The sequence below is a fragment of the Amblyomma americanum genome, chromosome 2 (genome assembly GCF_052857255.1).
Source record: "Amblyomma americanum isolate KBUSLIRL-KWMA chromosome 2, ASM5285725v1, whole genome shotgun sequence".
Classification (NCBI taxonomy): Eukaryota; Metazoa; Arthropoda; class Arachnida; order Ixodida; family Ixodidae; genus Amblyomma; species Amblyomma americanum.
In genome coordinates this window covers 30,222,604-30,241,154 of record NC_135498.1, presented here as the reverse complement: position 1 = coordinate 30,241,154, position 18,551 = coordinate 30,222,604, and the positions used below count along the sequence as shown (strand labels likewise).

Below are 18,551 nucleotides of genomic sequence, written 5' to 3'. Positions count from 1 at the left end.
GCTAGTCAAAACATCAACTTGAATAGAACCACTGTGCTGCATAGCAGCTATCTCCCACAAAGAAGTCTCTCTAGGCATTATCTGCACATATGTTGTTCGAAAGGATTTATGCAGTGGCATGGAGGTCCATGCAGAAAGAAATTCTATTTGGTGATTTTAATGTTAAGCAAATATTTACAACAGCGGCGAACTCAGAAAAACTGCAGCGAGTACGCTGGTCTGGGCAGCTGTGGTCAATATAATGAGTCACACACCTGCCTGTGCACTCATCAAGGGCGGTGTCGAAAACAGAGACCATTATCTTCTGTTTAGCCTCGTATGAACATGCAGACAAGGCATAAGAGCCAATATGCGTTCGCCAGCTGTCACACAAAAGTCAGTTTTTGTGGCCTTGACATGACATTTGGAAATCCGGCCAATTATGAACACGCCCAAAAAAACATCGATATTTGCAATAGCTAACAGCACGAAAACGATCTTTTCGTGAAAAAGACGAAGAAAGCTAGGAGAAAAAGGAAAAAGTAAGCACTATCACCGTATGGAACGAATACCCAAAGTCCCCGATGTGTGCATGCTGCAGAAAATGCGGCTATCTTTTAAGCCTAAACCATCGTCTGCCACTCCGTCTGCATCACAGGTTTTGACAGACAACGAATCTCTTCTCAAAACAAGACTCTAAGGCCCATTTCGCAATCCAACTCGTATCCCGGCACCGAATGAGTCATGCGGCGCGAACCGTTATGCGCCCCCTGAGAAGCCATTTTTTCTGCATAGGTTGTGAGCGCCGCAGTGAAGGCCGCCATCTTTGAAACTAAACACAAGCAAACAGGGCCGCGTGGGCTGGCGGGATGCCGATATAAACAAGTATCCGAAAGAGCTTCAATACGGCTCGAAAACCCGCACGATGTAGGCTTCTGAAAAAAAGTGATACCTCGTCTAGAAGGGAGGCGAAATGGAAGAACGCTCGCGTAATTAACAAGTCGGAACCAACCGGGAATTCAAGGCCAGCACAGTGCGGAGCAAGGGAATAGGGTCCGCTTATATAAAACACGGGACAAAGGCAACGTTACGCGGCAAATGAAACGCAGCTGTCCGCATCAAACCGGCTTCAGTTCACCCACGCTCATACGTAACAGTCGGATTGCAGCGACGCGATTTGCGCAAGCAAGGTCGGTCGCGAAATATCAGAACGGATGGCATAACGAAGAACAATTTCGGAAGCGAAGACGACTTCGTGCTCTTTACTGCGGACTGCTGGCAGGCAACCCATATGTCTCGTATCACGCGCTGTGGGTTTCGAGCAGCAGTGTACCTTGTGCACGAATTTCGACTCTTAGGAGTCTTACCACGCCTGTAATGCTCGTACGCTCGAGGACAGGCAGGAAGGTGCGACAGAGGGTCGATCCGCGAGTGACCTAGCTCGGCGTAAAACTGCAGACGCCAGAGTACAGAAACAACGAAGTTATTACGTCCCCAACCAGCTGCTGCGATCACGGACATATACACGAGCCACACATCGTGAAAAAATGATTCACCGCCCTGCCCCCTGCGCACACATATCAATTAGACTAATTACGGGCATCCAGAAGGCTGCCCGAAGCGTATGCATAACAGCCGTGTATTCAAAGACAATGAGGACGACCGTACGACTCAGAAAATATCGAACGACTCCGTTTGACGAGAACCGTTGTTTTTTTTTTTTTTCTCCCGTGCCCACCCCTCTACTACGAGCTTATAGGTTCGAGGCATGAAAGGAGAAGATCGGGAAAAAAAAAACGCTGCCGCCGCTAAGCCTAAAACCCGCAGCGACGCGTCTGCGATCGTTCTAACAGACGGCGCCTGACGTATACGGCTCACAGTTTCCAGCTCTTGGCTCCCTAAATTAGTGAAATGCCTCTTAAGCAGGAGACAGGAGAGAAATTCAGTTCCGGAAACTGGTCGGCCGGCGTGGGAAGAAAAAAAATTCCGCACAGGTGCAAGGAGAAGTCTGACGGTCACGAAAAATTGGCACAGACCTGCGTCGGAGCGACGGCGGTGTCAGGGACGACCGCTAGAGCGGATCACAGTGGAAGACGACATCGTGGCAGCAACGAGGGCATCCTTTCGGGGCGCGTGAACGTGCTGGATGATCGGAACTCGACGGGCGTGTGTGGGGACGACCGCCGGCGGTGCAGCGGCAGCGCAGAGAAGAGGGTCAAATCCGAATCATCCTTTCAGGCGGGGAGCGAAAAAAAAAAAGGCGAGTGCGTGCCCACGACGAGGATCGGAGCCTCGGCCACAGATGGCGGCCCGGGAGTCAACAGCGGCCGGCTCGGCGATCCCCAATATGTCTGGCGACCTCTCCCTCTTCCCTAGCCTCCTCCTCCCCGAAAAAGGGAAGCGATGGTTCCCCTTTTCCCCAAAAGAGGGAGACAAGAGCAACGCATTTCCCTAACCGTCGTCCCCTTTCACGTTCCCCTCGCCTTTCCCTAAGCGACGCAGTGCAGAGGAGAGTCGGGAACCGGGAGAAGAGAGAGCGTTTCATAAGCGCGCGAGGGGTCCGAACGGAGTGGCTGTACCACGATTCCGAAAGAGTTCGCCGCACCAGCATGTGCGGTTTCGCTGAGGTGTTTCCTTCATTTTCAGTCTCATAAGCCATTCTGCCCTAGCATAAAGAGTAGGGTAATCTGTTCTGTATTAACTGTCTGCCCTGTAAACAGTTAAGAAAGGTACAAGAAAGGCCTAGGCTAAAGCTGTGACGTAATTGGTCAGCCAATATGTTACGCCGTAAGGTGAAACACCTGCATATGTACCGGCGTTGGGGAATTAGTGAGCTGTCAAACGGTGAAATCAAGCGTTCTGAAAGGCTAAAATGTGTAAATATTATTTTAAAACATACGAGAAATCTCGAAAGCGACTCCGCGAACCGAAAACAACCGCAAGGTTCAGGCAGCGGACACCTGTTACATTATGCAGCGCTTTCCCTCTCGAAACTATCTGCTCGGTCAGGTGCGATGGAAATACTTTAGACCAGTTCGCTGCCACAATAGGTTTATTCTCAAAGCATTTAAATTACGGACAAAGGAAGTCGATTAAGACGAAGAAACTTTAGTCGACCGCGTGGACAGGTACGCCACCTAGCGACACAATGACGCTGCTGCATATGCTCTGAGTATAGCTCAATTTAGACTCAGTTTCGACTCAGACAGCGAAAAATAAGGCTAGAAAGGCACCACGTTACATACTTCCTGTTTGCAAAAGGCTGGCATATCTCAGTGGCACTCTGCACGCTGGATTTTTTCCCCTTACACCACCAAACGCTGCCCTCGAAAGATAGTTGACAAAAGGGCATAGATAAGTCAATAACAATTACCTTCGAATCTTAAAGTTACCTAGAAAGCGAACATCAAACGGGCGCTTGTCGTTCAGCGTTCAGCTGAATGTCGATAGTATGGCAAGCCGTCCACTCCATGGAAGGCTGCTCACATAGCGGAAAAGCAACGGGGCGCTTGCACACGCGAGCACGGGGTGGCGCGGCGGCGGCACAATGGGGGAAACAAAAAACACCCAAACGGCGTCGGGAGAAGGGAGAGCGAGCCGTGACGCCATCCGCAGCCTGACGTCACCGGAAGACGTCGGCGAGCGGAAGACGGAGAACGAGCGTCCAATGAGATTGGCGCAGACGGATCAATAAACGTCGCGGGCGGTGTTCGGCGGCTGGTAATGCCCGCCTTGATTCGGATAGAGCGGCGAAGAGGAGATGCTACGCCGCAGCGGACATACATATTAAATAAGGGCGCGCCTTGCTCGCTCGTGTGTCTCCAAGCAAGCCGGATTCCTTCTGCCCGAGTGTGAGTGCGTTACTATACCTGGAGGAAGAGACAGAACACTTGGGAGATAGAGCACAGGGGACGAGTAGGGATTAACCAACCGATTGTGTTACAAGAGGTGAGGAGGGGGGGGGGGGGGGTTATCTGTTTACGGGGATAAACAGGCACTCGGGAGAAAAAGGAGATGCTGCCCCCGTTGCGTCACACAGTTTGTGGTGAGAGGGGGATCGCCAAATGAAACTAATGAGGCCAAGTTAAAGGTCGGAGACGAAGTGCCTTATTATAGGCTGCTCTCAGACTTCCTACGCTGGAGTGCACACTGACGTGCACCGAGGACGACGCGAAGCCGAAGGAACTGCGGGTTAAGACACAAACACGCAAAGTAGAGGCCGCAGAAAAAGAGCTCACGTGTAAACGTCAAAAAGATCAAGCACATGCATGCGAGTCCCCGCTTTGCGCTGCCTTGAGCATACGCCATGTGGTAGATAGCGGCACGTAGCGTCCGGACACCATGTGGATCAAGCAACGTCGCCGGAACACCTCTAGCCCACCGAACTTACTACCGTAGGCCTCGCGTTTAAAAGGTGCGAACTCATTAGACTCAGCATGCCTCGCGGGCGCGGCAGCTACGAAGAGTTAATAAGCTCCCGCTCTCGGTGAGCTTCAAGATGCTCGAAGCACGAAGCGGTAAGCCGGCTTTTAGTTTACACGCGTCAGAGTGACTTTGCCGCAAGGAGGGGAACTCAACCCAAAACTTATTCGAAGGAGCGTACCGTTCCATGGAAGAAGTGAACGCTTGCAGCGACTCGAGGCTTACGTTACCTGCGGCTAGGGAGTCACGGACGCACTCACTTGTCTCGCTCGCTAGACCGTCACATGAGTAATTAAACATCTCGCTCTTTCGTTCATGAAGGATAAAAAAAATAAATACTGCCTATGCACCTGTCAGGTCAGCCAATCTCTCACACACGGAAAGGAGAATTTTAACGCCCAATTCTGCGGTGCTTCTTATCCCCAAATAGCGGTAAATTATAAGTTACGACAAAGCATGAGCACTTCACAAAAATGCAGTATATCGAACACAGCAGCACGCAGAGAAGCCCAGAAAGGCGACATCGAACCGGCATGCCGATAGCCAACGAGACAACACAGCCCCTGCTCAAGCGTCCGTGGAACAGTCATGTTTAGAGACACACAAACTCACACACACACCGTTCAGCCCGCTTCGTCCCGTCAATCTAAAGTCCCACATCCATTAAACTAATAAAAAAAATTCAAAAGCGAACGACCCACTTTTTCTGCCCTTCCACCCTACTTCCGATGTAGAATGAACCGTTCTGCCGTTATTTACGGATGGTGCGATATCGGCGCCTTCCGGCCATAAAGGCACAGTGCCCAAGGCTTGCACGCTTGTTGCGGACGCAAACGTACAGCATGAAAGACCAAAAAACAAGAACATATCGAGAGTAGAAAGGGCTTCGGTGCCGCCAAGATGGAGTGTACACCGGGAGATGGCAATAAATACAAAAAAAAACAGGAACGCAGAGAATTCTGGGCTATGAGGAATAAACCAAGGCGGCGCGATCAGGCCAGAACTGGGCCAGCCGTTCCCAGCGCCCCACTTTCGTAGATCTCCTGCCGCGAGGCTCGCGCTGAACAGCGATTCACTAAAACTCCCTCATCTCCGCAGCTTGTTTCCCCTCCGGCATGCCATTAACATGGCGTCCTCGAGCACTTTCGCGCTCTGCCTATCATCTTCCCCTGCAACACTCCTTGCGTTTTCGCTTTCCCTCCAGCGGTTTGGGAACTCGTTAGTAACGGGTCGTCGCCTATCGCTGGTTTATTATTTTTCTTTCCTTCAACTCTCAGTCGTTATCACCGCAGAAATGTGCGTATAAGGTCACAAAACCATACTAATCCATTCTTTCGACCAAAAAACCACGCACTGCCGAATTTATTTATTCTTGGTGCCCTTAACCGACACGCGGAACGCTCTTCCGACGTAACACTTGCGTAACACACTTTTCGTGGGAAACAGGGGGAAAGAATATGATCGAAAGGTGCGCTGAAACGAATCTTAATGCGAGGTTCTGCAACAGCGTCCAGTAGCACGTTGCTCAACGGAGCTCGACAATTAAACGCCTCGGAGTCACGTACAAGTAACGCCCATCTGGCAATGGTGCGAGTCCCGGTACAATACTAAAAGCGCAAATGAAACGTGTCCCCGCTAAACGCTCAAAGGGTACCAGTAGGCCCTACCACGTAACTGGTTCTCGCGTCACAGCTCTTCCCGCATAAAAACAAAAATAAATAGAGGCGCACAGAAGCAAGGAAAAATAAGAGAGGGGGGAGGGGCGGTTAAGAGAGGGCCGGTGCCGTCGACACTAGCTCAGAGGCAGGGGCCGAGGGGCGTCTTAGTTGCGACACGCGTCGTCAGGGCTCCGCCAAAGCTGCTTCTCCCACACTGCCAGTCACCGCCAGGCAAAGCACGCTTTACAGGAGCCGCTTAACGTCGCGCAACGACCGCGTCTAACTGCGGGCATTGACACCGCGACCGTGCAGCGCGGGATGCTGGCGACGGGATGTATATGCCTCGAAAAAGAACAAGACTAGGGACCAAAAGCAATTATTCACGAGAGTGCGCCGCCCCTTGTAGCCAACGCAGGCTAGTAGCAGAGGATGGCAACACTTTCTCGGCCGTTGGAGGCGGTGGCCCCGTCGGCTGGGGTTGCGGCATCAGATTTTTCTTTCATTGTGCCCCAGCAGCGAAACTTCCCGCCGATCACCCATTTGGAAACGCTAATTGGATCCAGACTTATACGTCTGCGGATCATGACGTCGCCTGCTGGCGAATAGAGAAACTACTGCAAGCCAGAAAAGTTAAAGGAAGAGTGACAAGGCTCGACCTGCGAAACGCGGACAGGTATACAATCGCTTACTTCCTCCGAAAAGGTTTCAACCACATACGGCTGGCTTTTAGAGCAAAGTATCGTAATTTCTACAATTAAATTAGCATAGGGTAGTGCAGCTTCTGAGCCACTCAGGATGCCTCTTTGCCCAGTGCGAGTGAGATGTAATGCTATGAATACGTCATTAAAAAAAAAACAAGCCAAACTTTGTTCGAGACAATCGCAGCGAAGACACCTAATTCTCGTTGCACGAGAAGCGCCGAGATGGTTATGGGAACGACGAACCAGCTACGTGTACTATAAGACTCAAAAACGCTGACGACGACTACGCTATAACTGCTGTCATTCTCCGTGCCAGGAATAAAACTGAAAGCTGAGCGAGTCGGCTTTGTGCACATACAGTAGTGCCCCGTTAATATAGACCAGAGATTATGGACAATTTTTCAATTTGGACAATTACGAACCAAGCTTTTTCAATGTATTTACGTTTCCTTAATACGAAAACTCGCTGGCCGAACAATGAACAGGGTGAAACTGGATAAAGTCCAATGGAGCCTATATATTTTCGTTGCATTACTCTGGACAGCGATGAGAACAAAATCTCCATTACCCCAACCTTTATTGCATTTTGAGTGCAGTACAACAGCGAAGGGCAGTGCGGAAGTGCAAATGCCTGAGCGATGGCCTTCTTGTTTTTGTGGTTTCACGTTCTACAGTTAAGTGTCCGGTTGTACTGCCTTACCATATTTGCAGTACTTCAGGAATGGCTGTGAAGGAAACTCCCTCATCAGCTTGTGCTACATTGAAAGTCGCATTCAGGAGCTGTCTGCCGATTGAGTGTGCACTAGTGGCTAGTGGGACGATAACAGTCGGAGTAGGAGATACGTCACGACGCCGTGGCCTGCCATCGCGTGTCCCACACACCACTAGGAACTTCAAATAATAATAATAATAATAATAATAATAATAATAATAATAATAATAATAATAATAATAATAATAATAATAATAATAATAATAATAATAATAATAATAAGCTTTGGGGGGAAAGGAAATGTCGCAGTATCTGTCTCATATATCGTTGGACACCTGAACCGCGCCGTAAGGGAAGGGATAAAGGAGGGAGTGAAAGAAGAAAGGAAGAGAGAGGTGCCGTAGTGGAGGGCTCCGGAATAATTTCGACCACCTGGGGATCTTTAACGTGCACTGACGTCGCACAGCACACGGGCGCCTTAGCGTTTTTCCTCCATAAAGACGCAGCAGCCGCGGTCGGGTTCGAACCCGGGAACTCCGGATCAGTAGTCGAGCGCCCTAACCACTGAGCCACCGCGACGGGGGAACACTTCAAACTGCAACACATCGTTTTAAAGGCAATGGCGACCAAGATAACGAACCTGGAACTCTCAATATTTTGTCTAAGTTGCGCTTCAGTGTCCACCACTATGCACAGAAGCGGACCTTAATCACAAAGTATTCTTTTTCAGAACAGTTGTTTTGTTCACAATTCGGTATTATGAATGGCTCGCTTTATAGACAGTTTTTCTAGGGAACCACAGTGTCCATATTAACGAGGCACGACTGTATAGAAACATAATTTTAGTAAATAAAAAAAAAACAAGACGGAAGGAAGAACCCCGATCGGCTAGGGCATGCAGTGCTGTACTGGTTCTTGCTGGCACCCTCTTTTTTTTTTACTGTTCTAGCGATCAAATCTGTGTTCACGTAATCCGTGCCGCTGAAATCCGAGCTATGGTGGAAAGCTGCGACTGTGCGCACCCCTCATGCCGTCCACGGACGGAGCCTTGACGTCGTGACAACCCTGACGGCTCCACGTAGCGTATATAGCACAGCCCAGAACAACAGCGTTCGAAACGCACTTTCACTCTGGCTTCCAAGTTTCCCCCGTCTCGCCCCATTTTCGGGCTAACGCACTGCAGGACCCCTAATCAACCAATCCCCTCTACCCCCCCCCCCCCCATTTCTCCACCTCATCCACGCAACCATCGAAACATTTAGAGCTGGTACTGTACTGTCAGGCAAGAACTCTCTAAACGAATTTCATTGGACCCGGCTCAGCGCGCACCAAGCAGAACGCGGACAACAGTGTGGACGCGCGAATGACTACACCTAGCTCAATAACAACCGAAGCTGCCTCTCTTGTGATATATCAGGGAGCGTTCTAGTCCTAAGACTCGATCATCGCTCGAGGTATACGACGGTCTCGATTTGAAATCGTGGAGACTAGTATTCGTCTATCATAGACATCACAGCTGCGGAAGTAGCGAAACGCGTACAGCAGGAGCCTTAAGACCTTCAGTAGCGCTCAACTGACCAATGAAGGCGTAAGTACTACTGGTAGGTTTTCCCGTTTCCCGAGTCTGAACCGGCGACTGTTCGCCCCGGCCTTCGACGACGGCGCGGGAGCTCGACGGGCGTCCAGACAGTGGCCGCTTAAATGGAAGACGAAGGCCAAGCGCCAGGAGGAGAGAGACCAGCCGAACAAAGCACCGTAACGCCAACCCGCGAGAAAATCCAGGCCACGCGGGCCTATCGTGACACGGCGGCCGGCGCTGCCATCGCCTGGCAGCCTTCGATTATGGCCTTGGCCCGGCCTTGCCGCCGCGTCGGTGTCGGCGAGGAGCGCCCTACGGGAGGCCGAACTTCGATAAAATAAAATAAACAACTACAGTTAAAAAAATGTAATATTCGTGGAAGAAAGGCGATGAATCGAGCGTCTGCGTGCGCGGGGGAGAGAGAGAATGAATGAATGAATGAATGAATGTGTGCGCGTGTGTCTGTTTACAGGCCTTTATTAGCCCAGAAAGAAAAAAAAAGAAACAACGCTTGGAAGCCGAATCAGTATGGTCAGTTTAATAACTTTCCTTTGACTTCCACCAAGCGAGCGAATGCTCACTTCAGACGCAGACCCTGGCGTATTTTGTTCTGTGCGTGACTGATGAGCATAAAAATGATATTAAGGGGGTGAGTCGCTCCTTGCGCACCAGTCGCAAGAAACAAAGGTAATGGTAGTGTAGCGAACCATGACGGCCGCGCCTAATGCCGCATAGGCAGATCATTCACCAAGCGACGATGAAGACGAGGCGCCGGTGAAAGACGAAGTTTCGCCGCGCTGCACGAGATCGCTTGGTTTTGTTTTGTTTTTTTTGGACGGGCCGTCGGCGCTGCCCGCTGTCCTGCTCGCCGTTTTGTGTCGCCCGCCGTGAACTCTTTCCCCTGACCTATTTGTGTGCAAACCCCCTTTCAGTAGTAATAATAATATACGCAGAATATCGATACATCCATTTCAAGCGCGCCAACCGTCACAGCACTTCAGCGTCAAGATCCTAATAATCGTAATGACTGCTTTCGCGACCTTGCAACGGAACTTCCGCGACATTGCGCAGAGCACGCTTTCCGGCACTTCAAACGAAATCGGATTACTGCGCAGACAAGTGCCATTACGGCAAAAGTGTCCCCGTCGCTCGCGAAAAGCAGTGCAGTACGGTGCACACAAAAGAAGCTTGTTTATAGCAAGCGCGATTCGGGATGCTTCGCTCTCAAGCCGCGCATGCGCACAGCAGTAAATAAGACCCTCTCCCCTCTTTCCTTACCATCTCCCCCCTCTCCGACCGCGCGTGACAAAGGCCTGCAAACAAACGGCATAGCCATGTCTGCTTCCGTTATGCTGTTTCCGGAATTCGCCGCAATTTCGTCGTCGGGAAAAGTCTTTCGCGCGCCCCCAGCGCTTTCTTCTCTCTTTTTATTTTTGTATTTATCCACGGCTGACGGCTACTTTTGCCAGCAAGTTTCAATGAGGATGAAAGGACACTGCGGATGTCTCAGGAAGACGCAAACAACTGAAGAAAGAGCTCGAAGGAGAGAATTTTCTGTGGCGGACATCGCAGAAGGAATGACAAAGAACGACCGGTTCACAAAAGATTCCGAAAGAAACGCATAAAAACCGCGCAGAGTCGGAGGAGCTGCATACAGGTGGCGCCATCTGCTCGTCTGCACGTGAGCACGTTGTGACTGGTCAGATGACGACTGCAGGGGAAATCGTGATTGGTCGCTGCACAACACGTTCCGGCTAGCCACGAATTGCTCTAATGAGCTTAGTGAATTGGGCCCTGCGGTCACAAGCAGAAGCGGAAGGCTGCACTTGTTTTGCTGAAACAGATTATGGGTAACTTGCGCTGAAGTTTGCGGTGCCGATGGATGGATGGATGGATGGATGGATGGATGGATGGATGGATGGATGGATGGATGGATGGATGGATGGATGGATGGATGGATGGATGGATACGGCTGAACCCTTTACATCGGGCGGTGGCTCAAGCCACCTGGATGGATGGATGGGATGGATACGGCTGAACCCTTTACATCGGGCGGTGGCTCAAGCCACCTAGCCATGTCTTGTGAAATTTTACTCCTGTCTTGCTTTTAGCCACCAATCAGATAACCTTCGCTTGGTTACTTCTAACCTCTTAAAATCCACTTTCCCTTCACTATCCCTAAACCCCAATGCCTTGGGTAAGTCAGCCCCGCTGCCTTCCACTGTAGGGTGAAGCCCTTTACAGAAAAGTATCACGTGTTCAGCCGTTTCCTCCTCCTCTCCGCACGCAATGCACAAAGTGTCTATCCCCTGGTACCTGACTCTATACTTCTTAGTCCGCAAAACTCCAGTCCTGGCCTCAAACAACAAAGAACTTCCCCTACAATTATCATAGATATTTTCTTTGACAATTTCCTGTTTAAAGGTCCGGTATGTTTCTAGTGCCGATTTCGTCAGCATCCCTGTTTTCCACAAAGCTCTCTCTGTTCCTTTAACCTTTTTCTTAACCGATAATTGCTGATTTGCCCCCTTACTGCTGTCCAGATATTTGCTTGTCAATTTTCTAGTTCGCTTTCTCCATTTCGTGTCAACATTCTTTATATACAGGTATCTGAAAACTTTCCTAGCCCACCGCTTTTCCTCCATCCTTCTCAATCGTTCCTCAAATGCTATCTTACTGCTAGCCTCTCTGCTCTCGAAAGACGCCCATCCCATATCACCCTGTACCCCTTGATTTGGTGTATTGCCATGTGCTCCCAAAGCTAACCTCCCTACTCCCCGTTGCCTAATTTCCAGCCTTGCTTGAACATCTGGCCTCATACACAGGACCGCATTCCCGAAGGTCAGGCTAGGGACCATCACCCCTTTCCAGATCCCTCTTACCACCTCATACCTATTGTAATTCCACGGTGCCCTATTTTTCATGACAGCTGCATTCCTACTAGCTTTATTCATTACATATTTTTCATGCTCTGTCAGATACTCAACACTGTTATTTATCCATACCCCAAGATACTTGTACTCATTCACTACCTTTAGCACGAACTCCTGTATTCTATGCTCGCCGCCCTCTTCATTAAATGTCATGACTGCAGATTTTTCCTTACTATACTTGAAGCCTAATCTATCTCCCTCTGTACTGCATATGTCTAACAACTTCTGCAGGTCTTCCTTGTTGTCAGCCATTATCACTATATCGTCCGCATATATTAGTCCCGGTAATGTCGATTGCAGCGCCATAACACACTGCCTAGCGAGAAGAGCAAGCAGTTTTGGGTAGTACTCTTAGTACTTTTCCGCGCCACCTTCAGGCGCTTATTGGCGTGAGCCTCCGCGCTCTGTCGAAGGCGCACGTGCCGTGCGTCAGCTATCTGGGCTACGCCGAGAGAAGCTAGGCAATGAATGCTGTCAGCCAAACGCGGGTATCTAATCGCGCTGAATGTGTTCTCGCGTTTGCAGCGTCCCAAGCGGCTGACAAAAGCAGTTTTGAGTCACCGAATGGAACAATTGCAGTGCCACCTTGGCAGCGCAGGCTTCCCATACCCGGAATTGTGCGGAAGTATAACGCGTCCGCCTCACGACAGTAATTTTAACAGAGAGTGAAAGCAAACAACACCACGAGGCGTCAAAGATGAAATACCCGCGACAGAGGAAAAGAAGAAAAATCGGTTAGAGCGGTCGCCGAGGAAGCCAATGACTGAACGTTATCGAAATGCGCCGCGAAGTGGCATGAATCACTTTTAGGCAACAGGCGCGCGCGGAGAAAAACAAAGCGGTTGATGGATCGCCGCGCTTTGTACAGCTGACGCAAAGCAAAAAATAAAGAGTAATAAACCGCCGAGTTCAGCGAACGTACAAAAAAAAAGGAAAGTGTGTGTGTGCGCGCTCAACGCTCAGATGCAGTGAAAAGTTCGGGAACGCATTCATTGGAGATTTTAACTTTAAGAATTTTTGGCTTATTTATTTATTTCTTTTGATTACTTGCCTGTACTGCACCCCCCCCCCCCCCCCCCTGTGTAATACCCTCAACTTTTAAGGGTATTTTCTGAAAATAAATAAATAAATAAATAAAATGCGATGTAGAGAGATATATTGATCCTCACTGTACTGCGGCGGTGAAGAAAGCAAGCAGGCTGCGCAGCGAGCGTATGTGTGGGTTTAGCGCTGAATAAAGTTTCTCGATTTCGATTGAGCTCAGCGCTGCAATGAGCGGGTGAGCACATCGATCCGGTGTACTTTCGATTCTCGAAGCACCAACAGCGCTCACTGAACGCTCGTGGCAATAGAGAGACAAAAGCAACAACTAAAAACATGGTTGCTGCAATCGGGAATTTCCTTTTCTTTACCAACAAAGGCTACTTGGCCGTGTTTTCGGGAATGTTTTGCTGCTTTCTACCATGACGCGCGCTCAGGACGGCATCAGAGAGTTTTAGCGCTGCGGGAAATGTCAACCATCACCGCCTATACAATGGCCGCCGGTCGCCAAAGCGCATGCGCAGACGGCCAGGCGCAGGTCAGTTGCTGGTGCACCTGTCACCTCGGAGCCAAATGCACATACAGATTGGCGGCGGCTACAGGATGTGACGGCAAAACGCTACGCTAAAACTCTCTAATGCCTTGACAACAGGCAAGCGGAATATACGCGACTTAGAACCCGTACGGCAGCGCCACAAAATCCGCGCTTGAGATACAATATATATATATATATATATATATATATATATATATATATATATATATATATATATATATATGTGTACTTTATTTATTTAGTACATACTGTTGGCCTCACTTTGAGGCCGTAACAGTATCGGGTTTACATACATATGAAAAGTGCGAAAGAAAAAGAAAAAAATAGAAGGAAACAGCAGGGAAGGAACTTTTTCACGTTACACAAAGGTACACGTAAACGCACATGGTGCCACTGTTGTTAATAATTTTCAAGATGGTTTGTTAGCTTCGATACAAATGCTTCAGGGGACATCTGGTTCACAATTTCTGGAGGCAACATATTCCACTCATGAATCACATGTGTGGGATATATATATATATATATATATATATATATATATATATATATATATATATATATATATATATATATATATATATATATATATATATATATGATTGTTTTCCTCCTTCGAGAGCGGAGAAGCTACGGATTGCCCTCGACGTATGACCCAAAGTCTATAATTGTTCCTCGCACCAGCACGCCCTGCTGATCGATCACGGCTCGGTGTCAACGCACGCCGAGGTGCGAGTTGAAGCCAGCAGGAGAGCCTTGCGACGGACCCGCCGTCCATATGGCGAAAGTTAGCGCCAAGCGCGCGGATAAACAAACAGGCCCGGCAAAACAAGGACTGCGCGCGACAAGCGAGAAGTTGAACGCTCCGCGCTGGAAAAAAAAAAAAGGCATACGTCGCGCTGCCGCGAAAGCCTACCTTTCACCTAGAAAAAAAGACGTATACACGCTATAATAACACGTCTGGCGGATTCTATAAGTGTAGCCAGCCTGCGTTTCCTTTTTAAAACTAGCGATGTTTTCGTATAGCAAAGCGACACGAAACGTTTACACTGTTCAGCGGGATATGGACGTGCAGCCAAACCCCCCTCCCCCCCCCCCCCCACCCCCTTCTTCTATATCTCCTTTCTGTTTTGATCAGAGAAAAACGCCGCTTTTCCCTACGTTACTCGACTCCGCTCCTACGACCCCCCCCCCTCCCCCAACCCCGGTCAACCAGAGCCATGCGGCCATATACGTATATATGTATAAGGCCATTGCACGCGGGTACAACGACCTTGGTCTGTGTTATGCGCGAGCGCTGCGGAATACGTCAACTTTTGAGAACAATCGATGCGTCTTTCGTAGACGTAGACGGGCGAGCCCGAATTCAGCCGCTTTTGCGACCAAATATATTTATTTTAACAGTCGGCAGTATACGCCTTCTTAATGAAATTGTAAACAACACTGTACGACAGCGAGTACCGCGAGCTTCAGATGCGAGAAGTTCAGGCATTAGCGCGATGCTTTCAGGAACTACTCCTGGTATTGCAAACGCGTCCAGATATTCGTCCAGAAGTCGGCAGAGAAGACCAGAAAAGGAAGTTGGAATTTAAGCGTTCTTTCCATCAACCAGTCCTGCAATATACAGCACTCTCCAAGTTACTCTTGTTTTATTGGTTGAATAATTATTCGTTATGTATTGCATTTTTTGCGTAAAAGCTTCGCTGTGGGCTGTGAAGAAGCGATAGTTGAAATCTTCCGATTACACTCGAGCAGCTGGGTTGTATACGAGCGTTAGGTCATTTCGCCTCCACCGAAATTCGGCCGCCGAGCATAGATAGGTTCGAACCCGCCACCTCGGGTTCAGTAGCGAAAAGCGACAATCGCCCAGCCACCAGAGAGGGTCCAGCCTGCTTCGTCTGTCGGTATACAAAACGTCTCTCCGACGCAGTGACTTTTTGCCGGGCCTTGGCGGGCGACGGTATACGCTTACAAAGCTATCCAAACGAAGTGACGAACCCTACCACACCACCTCTTATGAGAATACGTGTGCAGCATTTCAGATGTAGCCTTGTTTATGCGGTCATACTTCCATTGGCCTGGCTGTGGCGGTGGCGTCGCGATTGGTGGATTCCAGCGAGGCGGCTTACCAAGCATTCGCAACAGCCCAGAATGTACGTGCGCTCAGTCAAATTGCTGTCACATATCGCGCGACGTGCGAACAGAACACAAAAATCATCGGCGTGCACGTGAGCCTACGAAGTCTTTATTTTAAAGAAATATACATACTTACTTTTTGCTTGCGTGTTTTCTTCTTTCAAATGATTGCTTAGACGTTGGTAAATATGGATCACCCCGTGGTATTCGTTATGACTAAATAAGTCATAACTGAATTTCTTCTTGGTGCTGTTTCGGCTTCGTTTTCATCAGCCGAATGAAGACTGTGACGTGTAGTTGGCGAGTTTGGCGTTTAGGTCACGTGCGGCATAAAAGAAATAGCAACTGCTGATACGTCGTTTATTATCATTACAGCTCTTGAAGCAGGCTGGCTGAAGTGTTATAGTGAATTAAAACTACGTATCAGCGGTTATAATTTAGTTCTTTTTTTTTTCTTGGCTGACGTGGCCTAAGCACAAACTACCCGTCACAGCCATCGTTCGATTGATGAAACCGAAAAAAAGCATCGAGAAGAAATTCAGTCATAAATTATTTAGCGGTCGTAGGCGAATACCACGTGGTGAACAACGTATTTTAATGGCTAATGCATCATTTGAAAAAGAAAACATCCAAGTAAAATTAGTCTTTATGGTCCTTTACGGAACGCAAGCCCTGCGGCACCGGCTCTCTCTCTCTCTCTCTCTCTCTCTCTCACACACACACACACACACACACACACACAGAGAGAGAGAGAGAGAGAAGAGAGAGAGAGAGAGAGAGAGAGAGAGAGAGAGAGAGAGAGAGAGAGAGAGAGAGAGAGAGAGAGAAGACCACACGCAGGAACGACAACAACGACATTCAGGAAACGCAGACGACGCGCGGAAAGACAACAACGGGCGCCTGTCTTTTTCTATATAAACAATACGTCTAAGCGCATCACAGCGTAAACAGCACCCATAGCACACACTCCTCAGGGAAGCCGGAACTCTTAAAAAGCTACAGCAGCACAACGGCGGGGAAGTGCTTTCACGCAGCAGCGAACGAGAACGGCAAACAGGAGGGGGTAGGGGAAGCGTATTGGAACAGCGCTGCGCATACAACAACTCGCGCCCTCTGCCTGCAGCACCGGTCTCCCGCCAAAGGTCGAGGCGTCGCGTTTGTTCAGCGCCGGCAGACAAAACACACCAGGCGGCGCAGCGTGCTCTTGCGCAAGGCGCCGCTGACGTCGTCCTCCACGCCCGACCGCCCACGATGTGCGCGCGTGAATCGCTCTCCGCGGAGGCAATCGTCTCCGTAAAGAGACGTCAAGCGGGGAGCCAATAACCGCGGCTGTTGTGTACTGCTCGCTCCCTGTGCCCCAACGTGGGGCGCGGCCACGGAGCGACGATGGAAAGATACCAAAGAGCTGTCTCTGGCAATAATGGGCCTCGGAAACGGCAAAGAGTGAAAACGACAAGGATAACCCAGCAGAGCAAGTTTTACAGCTTCGCGTGACCCCGTGAGCGAAAGTAAAACAGGACACTGGTAAAACGAAAGTTCCTATTTCTGAGTGCATTTGCACCCGAAATGACGCAACCGTTATTGCTCTTAGTCACTCCAAGAGTTGACGTGGTGGACGACGCGTCAGGAAAGTACCAAACGAGACCGATACCATTCCGATCAAATAAAGATATGTGCATGTTTGTATGCATTTGTTGGAATCATTTGGGGGGAGGGGGGGAATGCACATTCAACATTTATTCTGTAGCATAAAGTCTAACTTCACTGATCTCATCAACACACAATGCCCAATTCTTGATTATGTGGTGCGATTCGGAACCTTAATTTATTAATTATTGTATGATGGGCACGAGAGATAAGATCGGGCAATATATTCAACAAGTGTTCCATACATGAAGAGCGATGTTCCCGGATATGAATGAAGACTGCCATATAACATTTGAGAAGTTTTCATATACGGAAAAAGAGCTCTATACAGGAGCATAAATATAACCGTGTTTATACTCTTGTTTATACACTCATATTTAGACGCTTGTTGCTAGGCCGCCGCCGTGTCATTCAATTCTTTATTGGGCCGACTCGCGCCCACAAAGAACTGAATCACTCGGCAGCAGCATAGCAACAAGCTTGCTCGGCCGTCGTCGAAAAGAATGCCAGTCGCTCTCGGCCATGCTCAATTAAAAGCTGACAACGAACTTCCGAGATACGATCAATCGATGAATCGTGATAAATCTGGCCGCGTCTTGCATCACGAACAAAGCGATAACGCCGCGTGACGGCAGCTTTGAAGAATGAACAAACAACCATTACAAAGCTTTGCATCATTATATGGAAGTATTTTGCTCTATGTAAGATATCTCCTTCCCATATCTCGCCGTATCTTCGGTCACATACGGGTATATGTAACAGTATATGGCGACATATACGGTCTTCCCGGGACATATTTGTTCGTATTTCTGCTCGTATATAGCTATATGACCGTTTATGCAGCCTTATACGTATCAGTGTCGTCCATATATCAATTATGCCTGGCTCATATCCGTCACTTCTCTAAGGGACTACCAAATTAAATAAAAAAAATACCAGTATTAGACACAATTAGCCAAGCGCGATCCGAAATCCGCTACTTCGGTCCGCTTCCGCACGGTTCCATCTGCGCATGCGCGGTTGGCGTCTCGCGGTAGAGCGCGTGCACATATGGCGCCTCGCAGAAGCGAAATAAATGCGCATACCACCATTAAGCCCACCTCACAGGCGCTCTCCTGACCATCTGACACGTAAAAACCAAGCGATAAATTTATTTCAAATAAATTCAACGATACAATATCGTAAAGAAT

The 18,551-nt window shown here is 49.1% G+C and overlaps 1 protein-coding gene across 11 annotated transcripts in view; it reads right to left on the bottom strand.

The window, feature by feature from the left end:
- unc-104 (kinesin family member unc-104) overlaps positions 1–18,551 on the bottom strand; it is a 182,824-nt gene that overhangs the window by 46,557 nt on the left and 117,716 nt on the right. For 9 of the 11 annotated variants that reach the window (XM_077653706.1, XM_077653709.1, XM_077653711.1 and 6 more), the window contains exon 1: positions 2,016–2,301. The exons of the other annotated variants lie outside the window; for them this stretch is intronic. The gene's annotated coding sequence lies outside the window, so the exon portion shown is untranslated. Of the gene's footprint in view, positions 1–2,015; positions 2,302–18,551 lie in introns of those variants that run through there. 11 annotated transcript variants of the gene reach the window in all.